The sequence below is a fragment of the Equus asinus genome, chromosome 9, assembly GCF_041296235.1.
Source record: "Equus asinus isolate D_3611 breed Donkey chromosome 9, EquAss-T2T_v2, whole genome shotgun sequence".
Classification (NCBI taxonomy): domain Eukaryota; kingdom Metazoa; phylum Chordata; class Mammalia; order Perissodactyla; family Equidae; genus Equus; species Equus asinus.
The window spans coordinates 10,348,510-10,363,892 of record NC_091798.1 but is presented as its reverse complement, the minus strand read 5'-3'; the positions used below and the strand labels follow the sequence as shown (position 1 = coordinate 10,363,892).

The following is a 15,383-nucleotide window of genomic DNA, read 5'->3' as shown; positions in this document are numbered from 1 at the left end:
AAGATGGGATCTGATGAGAAGGAGCTGGCCATGCAGAGGTCTGAGGGAACAGCATCCCAGGTAGAGGGAACAGCAAGTACAAAGCCCATGAGCAGGGAGTGATCTTGGCATGTCCGTGAAGCAGCAAGGAGAGAGTGAGGCTAGAGCCTGATGAGAAGGGGAGATAGCAGAAGAGGAAGTCAGAGAGGTGGGCACAATCCTAGGAAGGGATTTGGAGGAGATGCTGAGTATTTTGTGGTAGTTTTGGAGGCAGGGGAGGGATGGATGACCTGACTTGTGTGTTCAGAGGATCTCTCTGCTTTCTGGGTGGAGGATCGATGGGAGGGGCACAAGGTGGGAGGCGGGCCTGCCAGTGGGAACGCGGCGGTGGCGCTCCAGGTGGGAGTGTGAAGCTGCTCCACCTCACGAAGATGAAGGCACCTTCCACAGACGAATAGGCCCTTCTTCCAGAACACGTCTCCAGGGTTTTGCACACTCGGGACGCTGGGTGTGGGCCTCGGTCCCCCAGAGCTGGAGGGAGGCTCCCGGCGCTCACTAAAGTGTGCTTTACTAACCAGGCCCCAGAACTCCCCTGGTGAGGGTCTGACGTCGTGACACCAGCAGCCCTGAGCAAGAAGCCATGAGAATGACTCGAGCACAGTGTTGAGTCAGAGCAGACCCCAGTGAGGTCCAAAAAGGCCGCCTGGGGTGCCTGTGACAGTGTCGTAAGACTGTGAGGCAAGGCAAAGAGTACACCCCACGTCTGACTTTCAGTGTGGCATTCCAGACTGCGGCTCTAACGCCTACTGTCTGTACAAACCAACACAAACAGGGATAAATTTAACACACGTTATATCCTTATGCCCTACATATTTCATAGTATTCCAAAGTGGTTATCAATGACACTGTATAAAAGAGAGACAAATTATGCCCATTTTATTGCATGTGATATTGTATATCATTCAAACTTCTTAAATTCTTCGCAATTTCTGACTTTTCACAAGCTGAAAAACATATTACTGATGTCAAAAAATCAGAAAAATTTCTTTGGGAATACTTTGACAGCAATTCTCCTAGTTGCTGTGTGACTTTGAGCAAATTAATCAACCTCTCTGTGCCTTGGTTTTTTCCTCTGTGAAGTGGTGACGATATGCTCTCTCCTTCTCAGGGCTGTTGTGAGCATCAGATCAGATCTTGAACACGCAGGCTTCTTAGACAGTGTTTGGGCCATCGCAACTGCTGGGAAAGTCTTAGCTGCTCCTGGTGAGACAGCCTGTCTTCATTTGTGTAGGGCTGCATAGCACATAAAATGCCACAGTTGTAAATGCACAAGAGACGTAAGTGTGACTCTGTAATCAAACTGCTAGCAAGTCAAGGCCTACATGCCAACAGTTTCATACGTGGCACGTATAAACGACAATAATCATTATACTGTGAATATTCATTCAATAGAGTGCTACTATTGTAAGGTAAGTTTGTCAGGGTCCTGGCAGGAAACAGAACTTCATTCAGATGATTCCGCTGAAGAAATTTATAATGAAGGGAACACTTACATAGAAATGAAATGTTAAAGGAACCAAAGAATTTGAGGTATCAAAAGGCTATGGTGCTAGGTTGCAAGTTATGGTCGCAAATTCCTCCCACCCCAGTTTTTAGACGCCTTTGCAATGGGACTTTGCAGCTGCTCCCATTAAGAGATGGAGTCCATTTTCCTACTCCTTGAATCTGGCCTGGTTTTGTGACTTGCTTTGCCAATAGAATGTGCCAGAAGTGGTGTTGTGAGATGTCCAAGGCAAGGCTTCTAGAAGTCTTGCAACTTCTGCCTTCGTCTTCTTGGAAGATGCCCTGACACCTCTACAAAGAAGCCCGGTCTAGCCTGGTGGGTGAAGAGAGGCCGTGTGGAGGAGAATGAGGCTCCCAGCCAACAGCCAACACAACTGCCAGTCAGGTCATCCACCTTGTCCAGCCGTTGGGTGACTGCAGCTGCATGAGCGATTCCGTAAGACCAGCTGAAGAACCGCCCAGACGAGCCAAGCTCAAAGTGCAAAGAAATGGTGATTGTTTGAAAGCACTGAGTTTGGGGTGATTTGTTACACAGCAGTAGATGAACTGATGCAGCTGACAATGGCGGGAGCCTTTACCACCTCTCGGTTTGAATGGTCACACAACTGCCAGGGACATGTGCCTTAGGAAGGGAAGAAACGTCCCAGCCTCTCTCTCTTCCCCTTTCCTATTCTGTTCAGTGCCCCCTGTTGGGCAAACCCTACCAGAAACCAGTGGTCAACAGAGACCAGGTGAGGCGATCCAGAGAGGTCCAACTTCTGGGGTTGGGGATGGATCCGGGGTGGGTGGAGGGCATGGTGGAAAACAGCCGGCGTCGAGGGACGAGTGTCCAGTCCGCACACTTATTCTGGGTGAGTCCCCGGCCCCTGTGGTCCTGTGGGGCCCTCCATCCTCAGAAGACCAAACACACAGGGCCAGTCCTCCCAGACTTCACTGGGGTTCCTGAAGAAGGGAGAACAATTTGTTTGTTAGTGTTTTGCCCACACTTTAAGGGGTTGATTTTCTCCACCGTTCATGCCGTGCTCACCACTGCCCAGACGTCCCCCATCGCCCATGAAATATGAAAAAGGAGAAGGCTGTGTACACCAACTAGACCCAGGACCTCATCTCCTATCATCGTCTCCCAGACATGTTTCCCACAGCGGAGCTCTTCAGCCATCCTCCGACCTTTAAAAGAAGCCCCGAGTCCCCGTTGCCGCGGAGCCCTGCTCCCCGGGTTCTGCCCTCTCTCCAGGACTCTGCACTCCTGCTCTGCAGAATCCTACAGCGACGGCCGGAGGATCACAAGGTCAGTGACCTGCAGGTACAAAGGGAATGTGGTGTGGCTGACGGACACCGATGGACACCCACAGTTCTGCTCTCAGGCTTGGAAGGAACCGGGACTTTCCTTTCAATCCCCACCCCTGTGGCAGGAAAAATCGAAACCACGTTTTCAAAACTGCCCTTTCACAGGCAGCAAGGAGGCCCCTGCGAGTTGGTGAGAATTTAAACTTCATTCTGGAAATGTGTAAGAGATCATCATTTTCCTGCTGTTTTGCCTTGAAATGACGTCAACAGATTAGAGAGCGGCCCAGCTTTGGAGAGAAGCTGGGCAGAGCTCCCGGGAGAGATGGGTCTATCCAGACGAGTGCAGGGCTGGAGGAAAATGCCCGGAGAAGGATCGAAGCACGTCGACTGATGGAGGAGCAGGAGAGTTTGCAGAAAAACCTGGGTGATGAGCAGAGACAAAGTAACTCTTTACCTTCTCACAAAAGAGCCCAAAGGAAGAGCCAGCTGAAGCCAGGAGGTCGGATGGAAGAGGCTGCCTGAGGCGAGGGAGTGGCAATACATCCCTCTATCTCTATCAGAGGTGGAGCCTGACTCCCCGGAGGGAGGGCCGGGAACCTCATCTTCCACATTAACCCTGCGCTGGAAAAGCAACGGGAGGAATGTGAAAGCAGCCGCTCTCCAGGGAGACAGCTCAGAGGCCCGCCCGGTTCCTCTTGGGCCTTGTGATGCTGGGGTCCGGTTGCAGGCAGCGACTTCTTCATGGAGCCTGGGATAGAGAGGCTGCACAGCTGTGCTATCTCCCACGGTGACAAACAGGCTCGGCCGTTTACTGTCCTTTTCTCCTGCAGAATGCAGTCCCATCTGTCCTCCTAGGTGACAAGCCATGGTCACACCCTGCTTGCCCCTCTGCGGCTGGAGGATAAGGATGTCGGTTCTCATTGTGCTTCCAGACCCTGGGACCCAAGGGACAGGCTTTCTCTCCTGCCAGAGACAGAGAAAGGGTGGCCACTGTTTCAAAGAGACACTACCCTTCCTCCCACTGAATAGATGTGGGGAGGGACATGGAAAGGGAGAGAAGCAGCCTCTCGAAGGCCCCACAGCCAGGCCAGGGGGAGTTTTCGCCAGGGACCTGACATTTGCCTAGTGACCGCTCCTCGGAGCTGCTGAGGCCCTGGGGCCTTTGTGCTGCACATTGGGAAGGACGATGGCTGGCCCAGCCAGTCCTGTGCCGGCTCCCTGCCCAGCGCCCGCCATTAGCATTTCCCTGACATCTGACAGATATCTCCATCTCACTGTGGTAAACAGGCTACCTCCAGGCCAAGGTGACAGTGACCTCTGGCACTGCAAGCAGCGCGGTTGCTCCCTGGAGACCCTGCTAATGCACTTTTGGATGGGCCACAGCTCTGATTTCCCATTCCCACCACTCTGATCAGGGCTGACAAAAGAAAAACCCAAAATAAATGACTAACCATCCTGCAGAACAGCCCCAGCACGTGTTGGGCATTGCAAGAGACGAGAGGGTGGGCGTCCAGGAGGCCTGGGCGAGGCAGAAGGGAGGTCTGACTTAGAGGGTCGCCTTTTGCTTCTCTGCTACTAAGAACAATGCAGCCTCCCAAGAAACGCTGTCAGAGGTAGCCCGGCTATTAATAGGCTGGAGCACGCGGCCGGCCAAGCTGCTGCCTTTCTGACGTTTAGAAAGGATCTCCAGTGTGAAGTTGCTTGCAGGCTCCAATTTTGCAAAGACAATTAAATATAGATTCTGGGGGGGGGAGGGTTGGGAAGGGTGTGGGTGGAACATAAGCCCGTGCTGCAGTGCGGCTGAATCCTGAATGTTTCCGTGGAGCTGTCCACGTGCTCAGCAAACATATCTGAGCGTGTACAGTGTGCCAAGTGCACAGCACACCCAGACGAAACGCCTCCTTTCCCCAGAGAAACCCACGCTCCAGGGGGTTGCAAGGGCTGCTTTCTGCAGGGCCAGGCAGGCAACATAAATCAGTGGAGAAGACAGGGTGTGAGACAAAAGGGAGTGGTGGGGTCTGCGTGTATTATGCACAGGGATTGGGGAGCTATGCAGCCCCAGGTGACTGCTACTGCACAGGAATAGCGGCCCGGTATTATTGGGCCTTATGATTTTTTAAAAGAAAACATAGATTTGGAATTTAGTGTGATTTTTTTCTTTTTTCTTTTTTTTTTTTTTTTAAACTGTGGGCCAAGCAAACATATCTGTAGGCCTGTTGGGTTAGGGAGGATCTTATAGTAAAATATGGTAAGAGTTGAAATAGAAGAAATCCTGGAAGCTTATGGGAGCCTGGAGGGGGCGTCCAACCCAGCCCAGGTTGGGGTGGGCATGTCTTTGCAGGGAAGGTGAACTCAGGGTTGAACAATGGTAATGATGGCAAAAGTCATGGCAAAAAGTTTGGGAGAGCCTTCCAGGCAGAGGAGTAGAGACTTCCCTCCAGACATTGCACAGGCCTGCCCAGCTCAAGACTGCATTTCTCAGTCTTCCTTGCAGTCAAGGGTGGTCACCTGGCTGACAGTGTCTGCCTCGTGTCCTTAGAGGGAGGAGGACACGCACCCCTTCCATTTCACTCACATGTGTGGTCATCAAGAGCAGAGATTATGGAGAAACCTCTTTGGCTCTGGTTTCTGTAAAACTGAGATAGTATTATCTACCCCACAGGGAAAGAGGTTAAAGGATTAATCTCTATAAAATAATTAGAACAGGGCCTGGTAGGTACATGTGTGTTATTCCATCAATAAGATTCTGCTGGCAGTGTGATTCTGCAGTCCTCCAGGAGGGCAGAGCAACAAGAGAGCGGGAGTCTGGGCCCCAGCTCCTGCCCACACCTGCGCTGATGTGCTGAGACAAGTTGACTGCCTTCTCGGGGAAGCCACCGCGTTTTGCATCTCTGATGCAGCAGCCAAGTTTGTAACCCTCAAATACAGTAAGTAACTCAGAGGCCAGCTGGGGTTCTTCCTGGCTCATGAGGGCCAGGTGAAATTGCCTCAAACTGCATGGCCTGTGACAGTCCAGAGTGATGCTAATACCCTGGCCACTTGGCTCCTGGACCTTGTGAGCCCAGCCCTCTCTCATGGGACCTTGGCCCACACCACATCATGCTTTGAGTTCCCACAAGTGACAACAGCCAGGTGCCCAGGGGAAGTGTGGTGAATGGAGCAGATCACTAAGGGAGGTTGGCCGAGAGCCTGGGTGGAGCAGGGCACATGACCATCACAGACTTGGATCCCCCTGCTGGACCCCGTGTCTCCCCAGCCCCAGGAGCCCATTTTCTCCAGCCACCTGTGATGGCCACGGGATGCCCCCTGCAGCCCTCTACTTCCAGGGCCATAAGGGACCAAGGGCCCCGGCCGCATCTGTGGGGAGCCACACCTCTCACCCCATGACTGAGCATGGCAGGAACACTAAGGGAGGCCACCCTGGCAGACACAGAACTCCTGTGACAGCAGACCCGGCTCCAGGATGACCCTGCTGACCCTCTGAGATAGCACAGCGGTCGAGGATTTTTCTGTCCAGCCTTCCTTCCTGTTCTCCCTCACTCAGGGTCAGATTGCATTGTGGTCTGACTGCTCTCCAAGCCCTTGCTCCCTGCCTTTTCTTTATCACGGGGCATTTTTCTTAATAAAACCGGGTATATTTGCTCCTGTCTTGGCATCTGCTTCTCTGGTAAAAACACACTGCCCAAGTTTCTTGGAAGAAGAAAGGGATATTATCAGTGTTTTCACTCTTAGGGGATTTATTCTCTCCCAGGACGGTTCGCGTATCTAAAGAGAGCAGAGCCTCACTAAGAGTGGTGTTTCAGGCACCCGGAACACACTTTAGTAAAGCTGAGGCCCTCCCAGCTGCCCTCAGATGGAAGACTTTGCTCTCTTGCGACACAGCTGGGAGGGAGGGAGGGCAATTCCTGGGAGCTGGAGAGGTCTAGAGATCAGACAGGCCTGTTTTAACCTCCAGGAGGAGATGGGAAGCAGTCTGACGTACCAGTTATGATGCTTTGGGTGGCAGATAACAGAAACTCTGACTGAAAATGGTTTAAACATGAAGGAAGATCTATGGCCCAAGGTAGGGTGTCTCCAGGGCTGCTTAACTCTGTGGTCCTCCATGTTACCCAGTATCTGGGTTCCTTCCACCCCTCCACTATGGCATCCTAGGCCTGTCAGTCCTGCTTCAGGCTGCTTTTCTAATGGTGCCAAGATGGCTGCCACAGCTCAGCCATTGCACTCAGAAGCAACAACTCTGTGCCAAAAAAAGACCGACTTTCTCATTTTATAAGTGAGCAAACTCTCCACAGAGTCCTGCAGCAGGACCGTGGTCAGAACCGTGTCGCATGCAGTTTTGCATTTGTCGTTGCAGAGGCAAAGGGACTGCATGTTTGGCTCAGATAATTGGGCCAATCCTGTCTTGAGGTGGTGACAGGGTTACCTTGCCTGAGGGGGGAGATCTGAATAAAATGGGGGTTCCGTTTTTAGTTGGAAAATGTGCCGCTCTTCCTCTCTGTCTGCCAGTGAATCTTCTCAGCCCCTGTCTGTTTTTGCTGAACTGCCCCTTTGTCTCCCAAAGAGCAGAATTTCTCTCGGTGTCTTGACTGCAATTGGTTCTCTTTAGCATCTCTCTGGCAGCCAGTGGTGATCTGATTCCTGAGCTCATTTTACTAGTGAGTTACCTTTGGCTGCAAGTGATTGAAAATTGTTGAAGTAATCAGAAGTAGTAAAAGATCATTTACAAAACAGTTACTTTCTGGGACCAGCCCTGTGGCCAAGTGGTTAAACTTCCGTGTGCTCCACTTCGGTGGCCCGGGTTTGCAGGTTCAGATCCCAGGAGCAGACCTACTCCACTCATCAGCCATGTTGTGGAAGCATCCCACATACAAAATAGAGGAAGATTGGTACAGATGTTAGTGTAGGGCTAATCTTCCTCAAGTAAAAAAAAAAAAAAAAAGAGGAAGATTGGCAATGGATGTTAGCTCAGGGCGAATCTTCCTCACCAATAAATAAATAAACAAACAGACAAACAAATAAATAAATAAGAACTTTCTGACTCTGTGATTTCATATTAAAGATTAAGTCTAAGTTCCCTTCCTGTTTGATGTCTGGCCTTGGGAACACAAAGCAGATGTCCAACCACATGGCCTGGCTTGGCCATCTGCATGCTATGCAATTTTGGATAAATAAGGGCTCCTCTCTGGGCCTCAGAATCTCAGTCCAAAAACTGATTGGGGTGCATTAGATTTGGAATGGCTAAGCCTTTCAGGTGAGTGACTGGCGCTGCCTGGGGCACTATGTTAAGAAGGACTCAGAAGTTCGGTGGGGGAAAGTACTGTGATGCTTTAGTGATGTCTCCCCAGGGCACGAGAGGGGAGAGTGGTAGGACACTTTTTGTTGCCTCTGGGCTGGAAGAACTTGAAGAGCCTTCCAGTTCTAACATTCTTTGGCTCTTATTTTCTCCTTTCCCATAGTTTACACTGAGATTTTGTAAGAAGGAAGCTAGTGCAGTTAGAAAATTGGCCTCTGGTGGACCTGGTAGCTGTGTGACCTTGGGCTTGTGTTTCTTCAAGCACAACATTGTTTTGCCATGAAGCTTCCTCTCCAGATACAGAGCCAGAAATAAAATCCTAGTGTGCATCCCTTTATGAATGAGTGTGTCCTGCTTTGTGTTTTACAGGTAAATATAGACATAGATGTGGATATGGATACAGACATATAGATACGAATAGTGTACATGTAAATACATGCACATATAACATTTTCACATACACATCCTCATAGGCCTAGAAGGCACACCTGATGTGTACTAATTCATTCACTCAGTCATTCAACACATATATGTTGCATACCTACTATGTGCCAAGCGCTGTTGGGTGCTGACGATAGAGGAGAAAACAAGACAATCATTCTCTGACCTCCTCAAGGAGCTTCTATTCTAGGAGGAGAGAGAGACAATAAACAAACGAGTCCATAATTGTTCCCTGTACGTAAATGTAGCAACCTGAAGGAAGTGAGGGAAGAGCAACTGAGGCAGAGGGAACAGCGACTGCAAGTACTCTGAGTTGGGAATGAAGTTGGCAGGTTCAAGGACAGAAAAGAGGCCAGAGTGGGAGGGACACGTTGCCCAAGGAGAAGCATCATGAGAAGGGAGGATGAGGGGCCAGAGAGGCCGGGGTCTGCAGGGCTCTGTAGCAGGCGAAGGTGTGGACTGCGCTTTGAGCGGGACGGAGGCTGATAGCGTTCCGAGCAGGAGAGGCACTTAGATTTTAAAGGCTCCTCTGTGCTGTGTGGCTGCAGAGTGTCTGCGGGCAGGGGGGACATAGCAAAGGCGGAAGCCGGGAGCGGGGTCAAGAGGCCGTTGGAATAGCAAAGGCGACAGAAGGTGCCTCTGGCCGGGGTAGTAGAATAGGGGTGGTGAGAAGCTGTCGGATTCCTGACATATTTGGAAGATGGATCAACAGGATTTTGGGTGGATTTTGTCTCGGGGTGAGGGAAAGAAGACTCAGGAATGACTCTTTTCTTTTTGGCCTTGAGCATCTGGTGAGAAATGGTGCCGTAACCAAGGAGGGAAAGACTGGGGAGGAGCAGCGGAGGGGCGAGGAAGTCAGGGTCGTGCTGGACGAGTGAAGATGCCCACCAGACAGCGGTGGGGGCGCCCAGAGCAGGAGAGGGGGGTTAAGTATTATTTGCGGATACATATTTTAGGACTGTGAGTCAGAACCACTGCTGGCATTTTATACGTGTGACAATCTCCTTTGATCCTCATGACAACATTGTTGGACAGGTAGCACCATTTTTTATTGCAGCTAAAAGTCTGTTGGTGGTATGACATGTTCTGATTTCAGATCTGTTAAAATGTGGGAAATTGTGCATCTTAGAATTGATGAAATATGATCATGTTCTTCCCATTTTTCAGATGAAGAACCTGAAACTTAAGTAGCTGGCTCCAGGTCTCAAAGCTAGTAACCAGCAGAGTTGGGATCCCTGCTCTTGACCTTTCCTTGTCACTGCTCCTGAGCACACGAAATGCTTAGTGGAGTGACTGGCACATAGCCGGCCTCCTTAATGTGGCCACCATTATCAGCCGTTTAATGCACTGTGTCATATTCATGCCACATACATTCTACAATACACTGTGCAATGTAGGTAACACACAATGTACACACATGTACAAAGATCAGGAACGTACAAATATCTTGGGGCTAAAAACACATATTTTGGTATGTTATTGCGTGGGTTTTCAGACCAAACACCTCTGGCCTCAAATTTGCGTGTATTAAAGCCAGAAAAAGAAAATCTTAAGAATGAACAGCCTCAATCTTGCACCAATTCAATCTATCTTGCTTTGGGATACCAAGGAGAGGTCGATTTTTCTCAATACTTACCCCACAATCTCCCTTAATTTCCAAGGAAAACCAGCTGCGCATGAGTGGAAACACTCAAGTCAGAGGGCAGCTCGCGGGGCATGCGTCTGTGACTCTGGCGTTTCCAGGCATCAGCAGTGGCAGATTTGGAGCTGGGTGAATGGTATTTCCCCCCGTGAAAATTTAAGGCTACCCCGAGGAGAACCGCAAGATGAGAGGAATATAAACCTACACTTGGACCTTAGCTGCAATTCCCTCTCTGAAGCTGAGTTGCCCTGAGCAGGATCTAAGCAGAGCTGGGTTGGAGGATTTGGAAGCGCTGCTCATTTGTTCACATGTGGAAGATCGTCATGGCCTATTTATTTTGTTAATGGGGGTGTCTTAGGGATTTGGTAATCAAAGGACAGAAAGATTAGGCAGGTCTTATCAGTACTTAAAAATTCAGGCTTCTCAATTCAGCAACAAGAAACTGAACAATCCAGTTTAAAAATGGGCAAAGGACTTGCATAGACATTTCTCCGAAGAAGATATACAAATGAGCAGTAAGCACACGAAAAGATGCTCAACCTCACTAATCATTGGGGGAACGCAAATTAAAACCACAATGGTATCACTTCATACCCATTAGGGTGGTTACTATAAAAAATGAATTAAAAAAATAAGTTTTGAGGAGGATGTGGAGGAATTGGAACTCTCGTGCATTTTACTGGTGGGAATGTAAAATGGTGCAGTCACTATGGAAAACGGTATAGTGGTTCCTCAAGAAATTAAACATATGCCACAACTAGAAGGGCCCACAACTAAAATATACAACTATATACTGGGGGGATCTGGGGAGTAAAAAAGCAGGAAAAAAAAAGAAATTAAACATAGAGTTACCATATAACCCAGCAAATCCATTTGTGATTTATACCCAAAAGAACTGAAAACAGAGAGTTGAACAGATATTTCATAGCAGCGTTATTCACAATAGCCAAAGGGCGGAAGCAACTCAAGTGTCCACTGACGATCAATGGATCAACAAAACGTTGTGTGTCTGTGTGTGTGTTTGTGGGTACACACAATGGAACACTATTCAGCCTTAAAAAGGAAGGAAATTCTGGCACATGCTACAACGTGGATGAAGCTTGACCTTACGCTAAGTGAAATAAGCCAGTCACAAAAGGACAAATACCATATGATTCCATGTAGATGAAGTTTGTAGAAAGGCACATTTATAGAGACAGAAAGTAGAATGGTAGGTGCCAGGGGTTGGGGGAGGGGAATGCGGAGTTAGCATTTAATGGGTGCAGAGTTTCAGTTTGGGACGATGAAAAGAGTTCTGGAGATGGATGGTGGTGATGGTTGCACGATAATGGAAATGTACTTAACGCCACTGAACTATACCCTTAAAAATGGTTAAAATGGTGAATTCTCCGTTATGTCTACTTTGCCACACAAAAAAATTCGGTCTTGTCTGTTTGGAATACGTGTGTTCTCCGTTCCTGCCTCGCTGCCTGCAGGCGGCAGGTGTTCAAGGAGTGGACAAGAGCCCCGCCCGGGTAAACCGCGTGTCCAATGTCCCCGTGTGCCGACTCAGGCTCAGCCTGGACTCAGAATGCAGCCTTCCTGACGCTACTCACTCAGAAAAAATCCATTCGTATAGATTTTATCGAAGATTTGTGTGATCGGGGGCAGAGTCCCATCCCATGGGTCATAGCAAAATCTTATGCCACCACCACGTAGTTGTCCCCCCTTGTCCTGTCTCCCTCTGTCCTTCGAAGGAACGCTGCTCCCCTCACTGAGCAGCAGCCCATTCCTGGAGCTCCATGGACACAGGGCCTCCAGGAACAGGGCCCAGCCTCACCAGAAGGCCGTTGACAGGACCACAACTGTTACCACTGTATGCCCGCTGGGGGTCTCCCCGGTACCTCCGTGTCACACGACTCCAGGGGGCAGTCCTCACAGTGTATTCCGGAACTGTGCAATGGCAGCCCCCGTCATCTGCAACACCTCACCCACTGCTCCCCAAACGTTTGTTCCAACTCCTATGGGGCTTTCCCTGAATGAAATTCCGATGGGTTTCATCATTTCGTACTAGCCCTGAACGTGAGTCATTCTTCTCTGCCATGGGTTTTTATACTGGATGGCATCTGATATCCGTCTGCAAGGAGTGAATAGCTGATAGCTAGGTACTTGCTAAGGAGATGGACCGTGAAAAACGCTTTGTGAGAGAGCCGATCTAAATCCTCGTGAAGGATTAGATTTCACTGTGGGTTTGGCAACATTAGCCAGAGAGCATCCTGTCTCCAGGTGACTGGGTCCCACAAGCCAGGGCAGATCCAGCAAGGCCACATGTGAAAAATAACCCAAAAGTAGCAATATTATTATCGCTAAGTCAAATCTCAAAATGCCAGCAGGTGTGGGAGGCAGGCAGGACTCGGTCTGTGTTTAACGGGGTGCCACCACGTCTAACTAACCCCCAGTCTGAGCTTGGGACATCAGTCATCTCCCAGGCCTCTTTGTGACAGGACTGACTGCATTTGAAGATGCAATAGATCTGTGGCTTTCAAAGGGCACTTGTCCCCTGCTCTTCTAAGGGGGATGGTGGTGGGTGGACACGAGGGTTTGAAGTGGTTTCACAGGTGAGTCTGTGGGCCCACCCACACGCTCATCCAGGAGCCCGTCACTGCTCCAGGGGATCTGGCAGACACTCAGTGCTCCAGGCAGTTTAATGTGCATTCGGAGCCCTGGAAAGTTCAGGAAAGTCTTGATGAAGGGAAGGTGGGCAGCAGCTCTACTTTGGTTGGCATAAGATTTATTTGGACCAAATACCTCATTGTTAAAAGTTTGAAACCCACTGTACTATACCATACGAGTGCCGTGAGGCCCTACGTGATACATCCCTAATCTACATTGTGTACAACATTGTATATGTAAGCTTGACACTGGCGCTCCCAGTCCTCCTCTTTGAACGCTCCCTGAATAATGCACACAAAGTCACGTGGAATTTACTGATGATTTCATGAGGAAGCAAGAAGAAAAACATTTTATTGCACATTCCACAGTAAATTTTTAAAATTGCCTTTAGACATGCTGCTTCTAATTTCTCTCTTTCACAGCATTGCCCTGAGTCTCTCACTTGTCTCTCGCAGATCTTTACCTACGGCAGCCCTCAGCCTTCAGCTCCCTCTACAGAGTAATGACGCTCTGCCCCAGACTTGCATACCCGGTGCCCTTGCTGCTCAACTCTGTGGTTACAGGAGCCCATCTTCTCAGAAGACAGACCAACTCTTACCTTTCGAGCCCGTTCCTTGACGGGCTCCTCCACCACAGTCCCGTGGCTCAGGAAGGGCTTTCTTGCCAACACTTACAGTTCTATTCCTAAGAGGCATTTGGGTAACACAATCCCCACCACCACCAAGAAGCAACATTTCCCAGTTTTATGGGCTAAAACATATATGCTCAAAATCCACATGTTGACATCCTAGTCCCCCGTGCTCCACAATCAGACTGTATTTGGAGACAAGCCCTTGACTGAGGTGATCAAATTAAAATGAGGTCAAATATGTGAGCCCTAGTCCAATATGACTGGTGTCCAGATAAGACACAGACACACAGAGTGGGGTGACCATGTAAGGACACAGAGAGAATGTGGCCATCTGCAAGCCAAGGAGAGAGGCTGTAGAAGAAACCAACCTTGCCAACATCTTGAGCTTGGCTTTCCAGCCTCCAGAACTGTGAGGAAATAAATTTCTGTCATTTAAGCCACCAGTCTACGGTGTTTTGTTACGGCAGCCTTAGCAAACTTATACACCAGGTCCTGGTGTTTGCTGGGTCTTGGTGACTCTCGCTGACATATAGAATGTACTAGACGGTATACCAGAGTAGCATAACTCACACTTAGAATCCTAGGATCTGGCCCCTCAGGGGCCTTGCCAGCCTCACATACCACCCCCCTCACTTGCCGTTTGAAAACACACCCAGCTTGTGCCCTCCTCAGGCCTCATGTCTGCTGGCCCTCTGCCTGGACCTGTTTTCAGGTCATTTTGGCCTTGTTCTTGTTTGTTATTTGGGTTTCAGTTGTATTACTTTCCCACGGCTGCCGTAACAAATCAACTCAAACTTAGTGGCTTAAAACAACACAGACATTATCTTACTGTTCTGAGGAAGAAGACCGACACTGGCCTAGAATCAAGATGTCTACAGGGCGACGTTCCTTTTCCGTAGCTCTGGGGGAGAATCTGTTTTTCCACCTTTTGCAGATTCTAGGCTGCCCACATTCCTTGGCTGTGGCCCCTCCTTCATCTTCAAAGCCAACAGTATTGCGTCTCTCTCTGACCACAGCTGAGAAAGCTTCCCCGCTTTCATCTCCCTGTGATCAGACTGGACCCACCTGGATACTCCAGGCTCCTCGCCCCACCTCCAGGTCCTTAACCTTACTCACACCTGCAAAATCCCTTTAGGCACGTAAGGTAACACATTCACAACATCTTTGGGGGTCATTAGGTCATTATTTTGGTGACCACATCAGTCTCTTCCCTTTATTTCTCTAGTGTGTTGAACAGACCTGGAAATTAGTAGGCGCTCACTAAGTTTGCTGAGTGAATGAATAGCTACCATTTATCTCGAGGTTACAGGTGGGCAGGTGTGAAGTGCTCTAGGTGTGTTTAATCACTTGCTCTTTACAACAATCCCAGGTGGTAGGTTTTACCCTCATTTTACAGATGGGGAAACTAAGGCTCAGGGAGGTGACATGACTTGCCCAGGGCCATCCAGCTAGTAAGTGGCAGAACAGGAACTCAAATCCGTGTCTTTTTGTCTACCCTCCCATCTTTCGCAGCTTAGGGAGCACACCTGAAGCCTGGGCGTGTCCCTGCCCACAGGTATCTTATTTACATCTGCTCACCTTTCCACGTCAGCAGTTCCTGTCCCAAACTGAAGATTGCTCAAGGCATGTCTTCCTCCTTTTTGTAGAAAAAACCTCTTAGCTTCTTTCAATAAAATCAATTCTGCCAACCTGACATGAGGATTAGATGAGGTTGGGGGTATAAGCTTTGCTCCTCAAAGTGTGGTCCAGCAGCCGGCAGCACTGGCATCCCCTGGGAGCTGGGAATGCAGACCCCCAGGGCCCTGGGGCTGCTGATCAGGCTCTGGGTTTTGACAGGCTCTCCAGGGGTTTGTTCACACATCAGTGTTTTTTTTTGAGATATAATCGACAGATAA

General features: G+C 49.4%; 1 long non-coding RNA gene across 1 annotated transcript; it reads right to left on the bottom strand.

Moving 5' to 3' along the window:
* Positions 1-900: 900 nt before the first annotated feature.
* On the bottom strand, positions 901-4,526 carry LOC123288748 (uncharacterized). Its single transcript, XR_011506119.1, has 3 exons — positions 4,281-4,526; positions 3,284-3,792; positions 901-2,484 (listed from the first exon to the last, which is right to left on the bottom strand). It is a non-coding gene; the product is annotated as an uncharacterized lncRNA (long non-coding RNA).
* Positions 4,527-15,383: the final 10,857 nt, after the last annotated feature.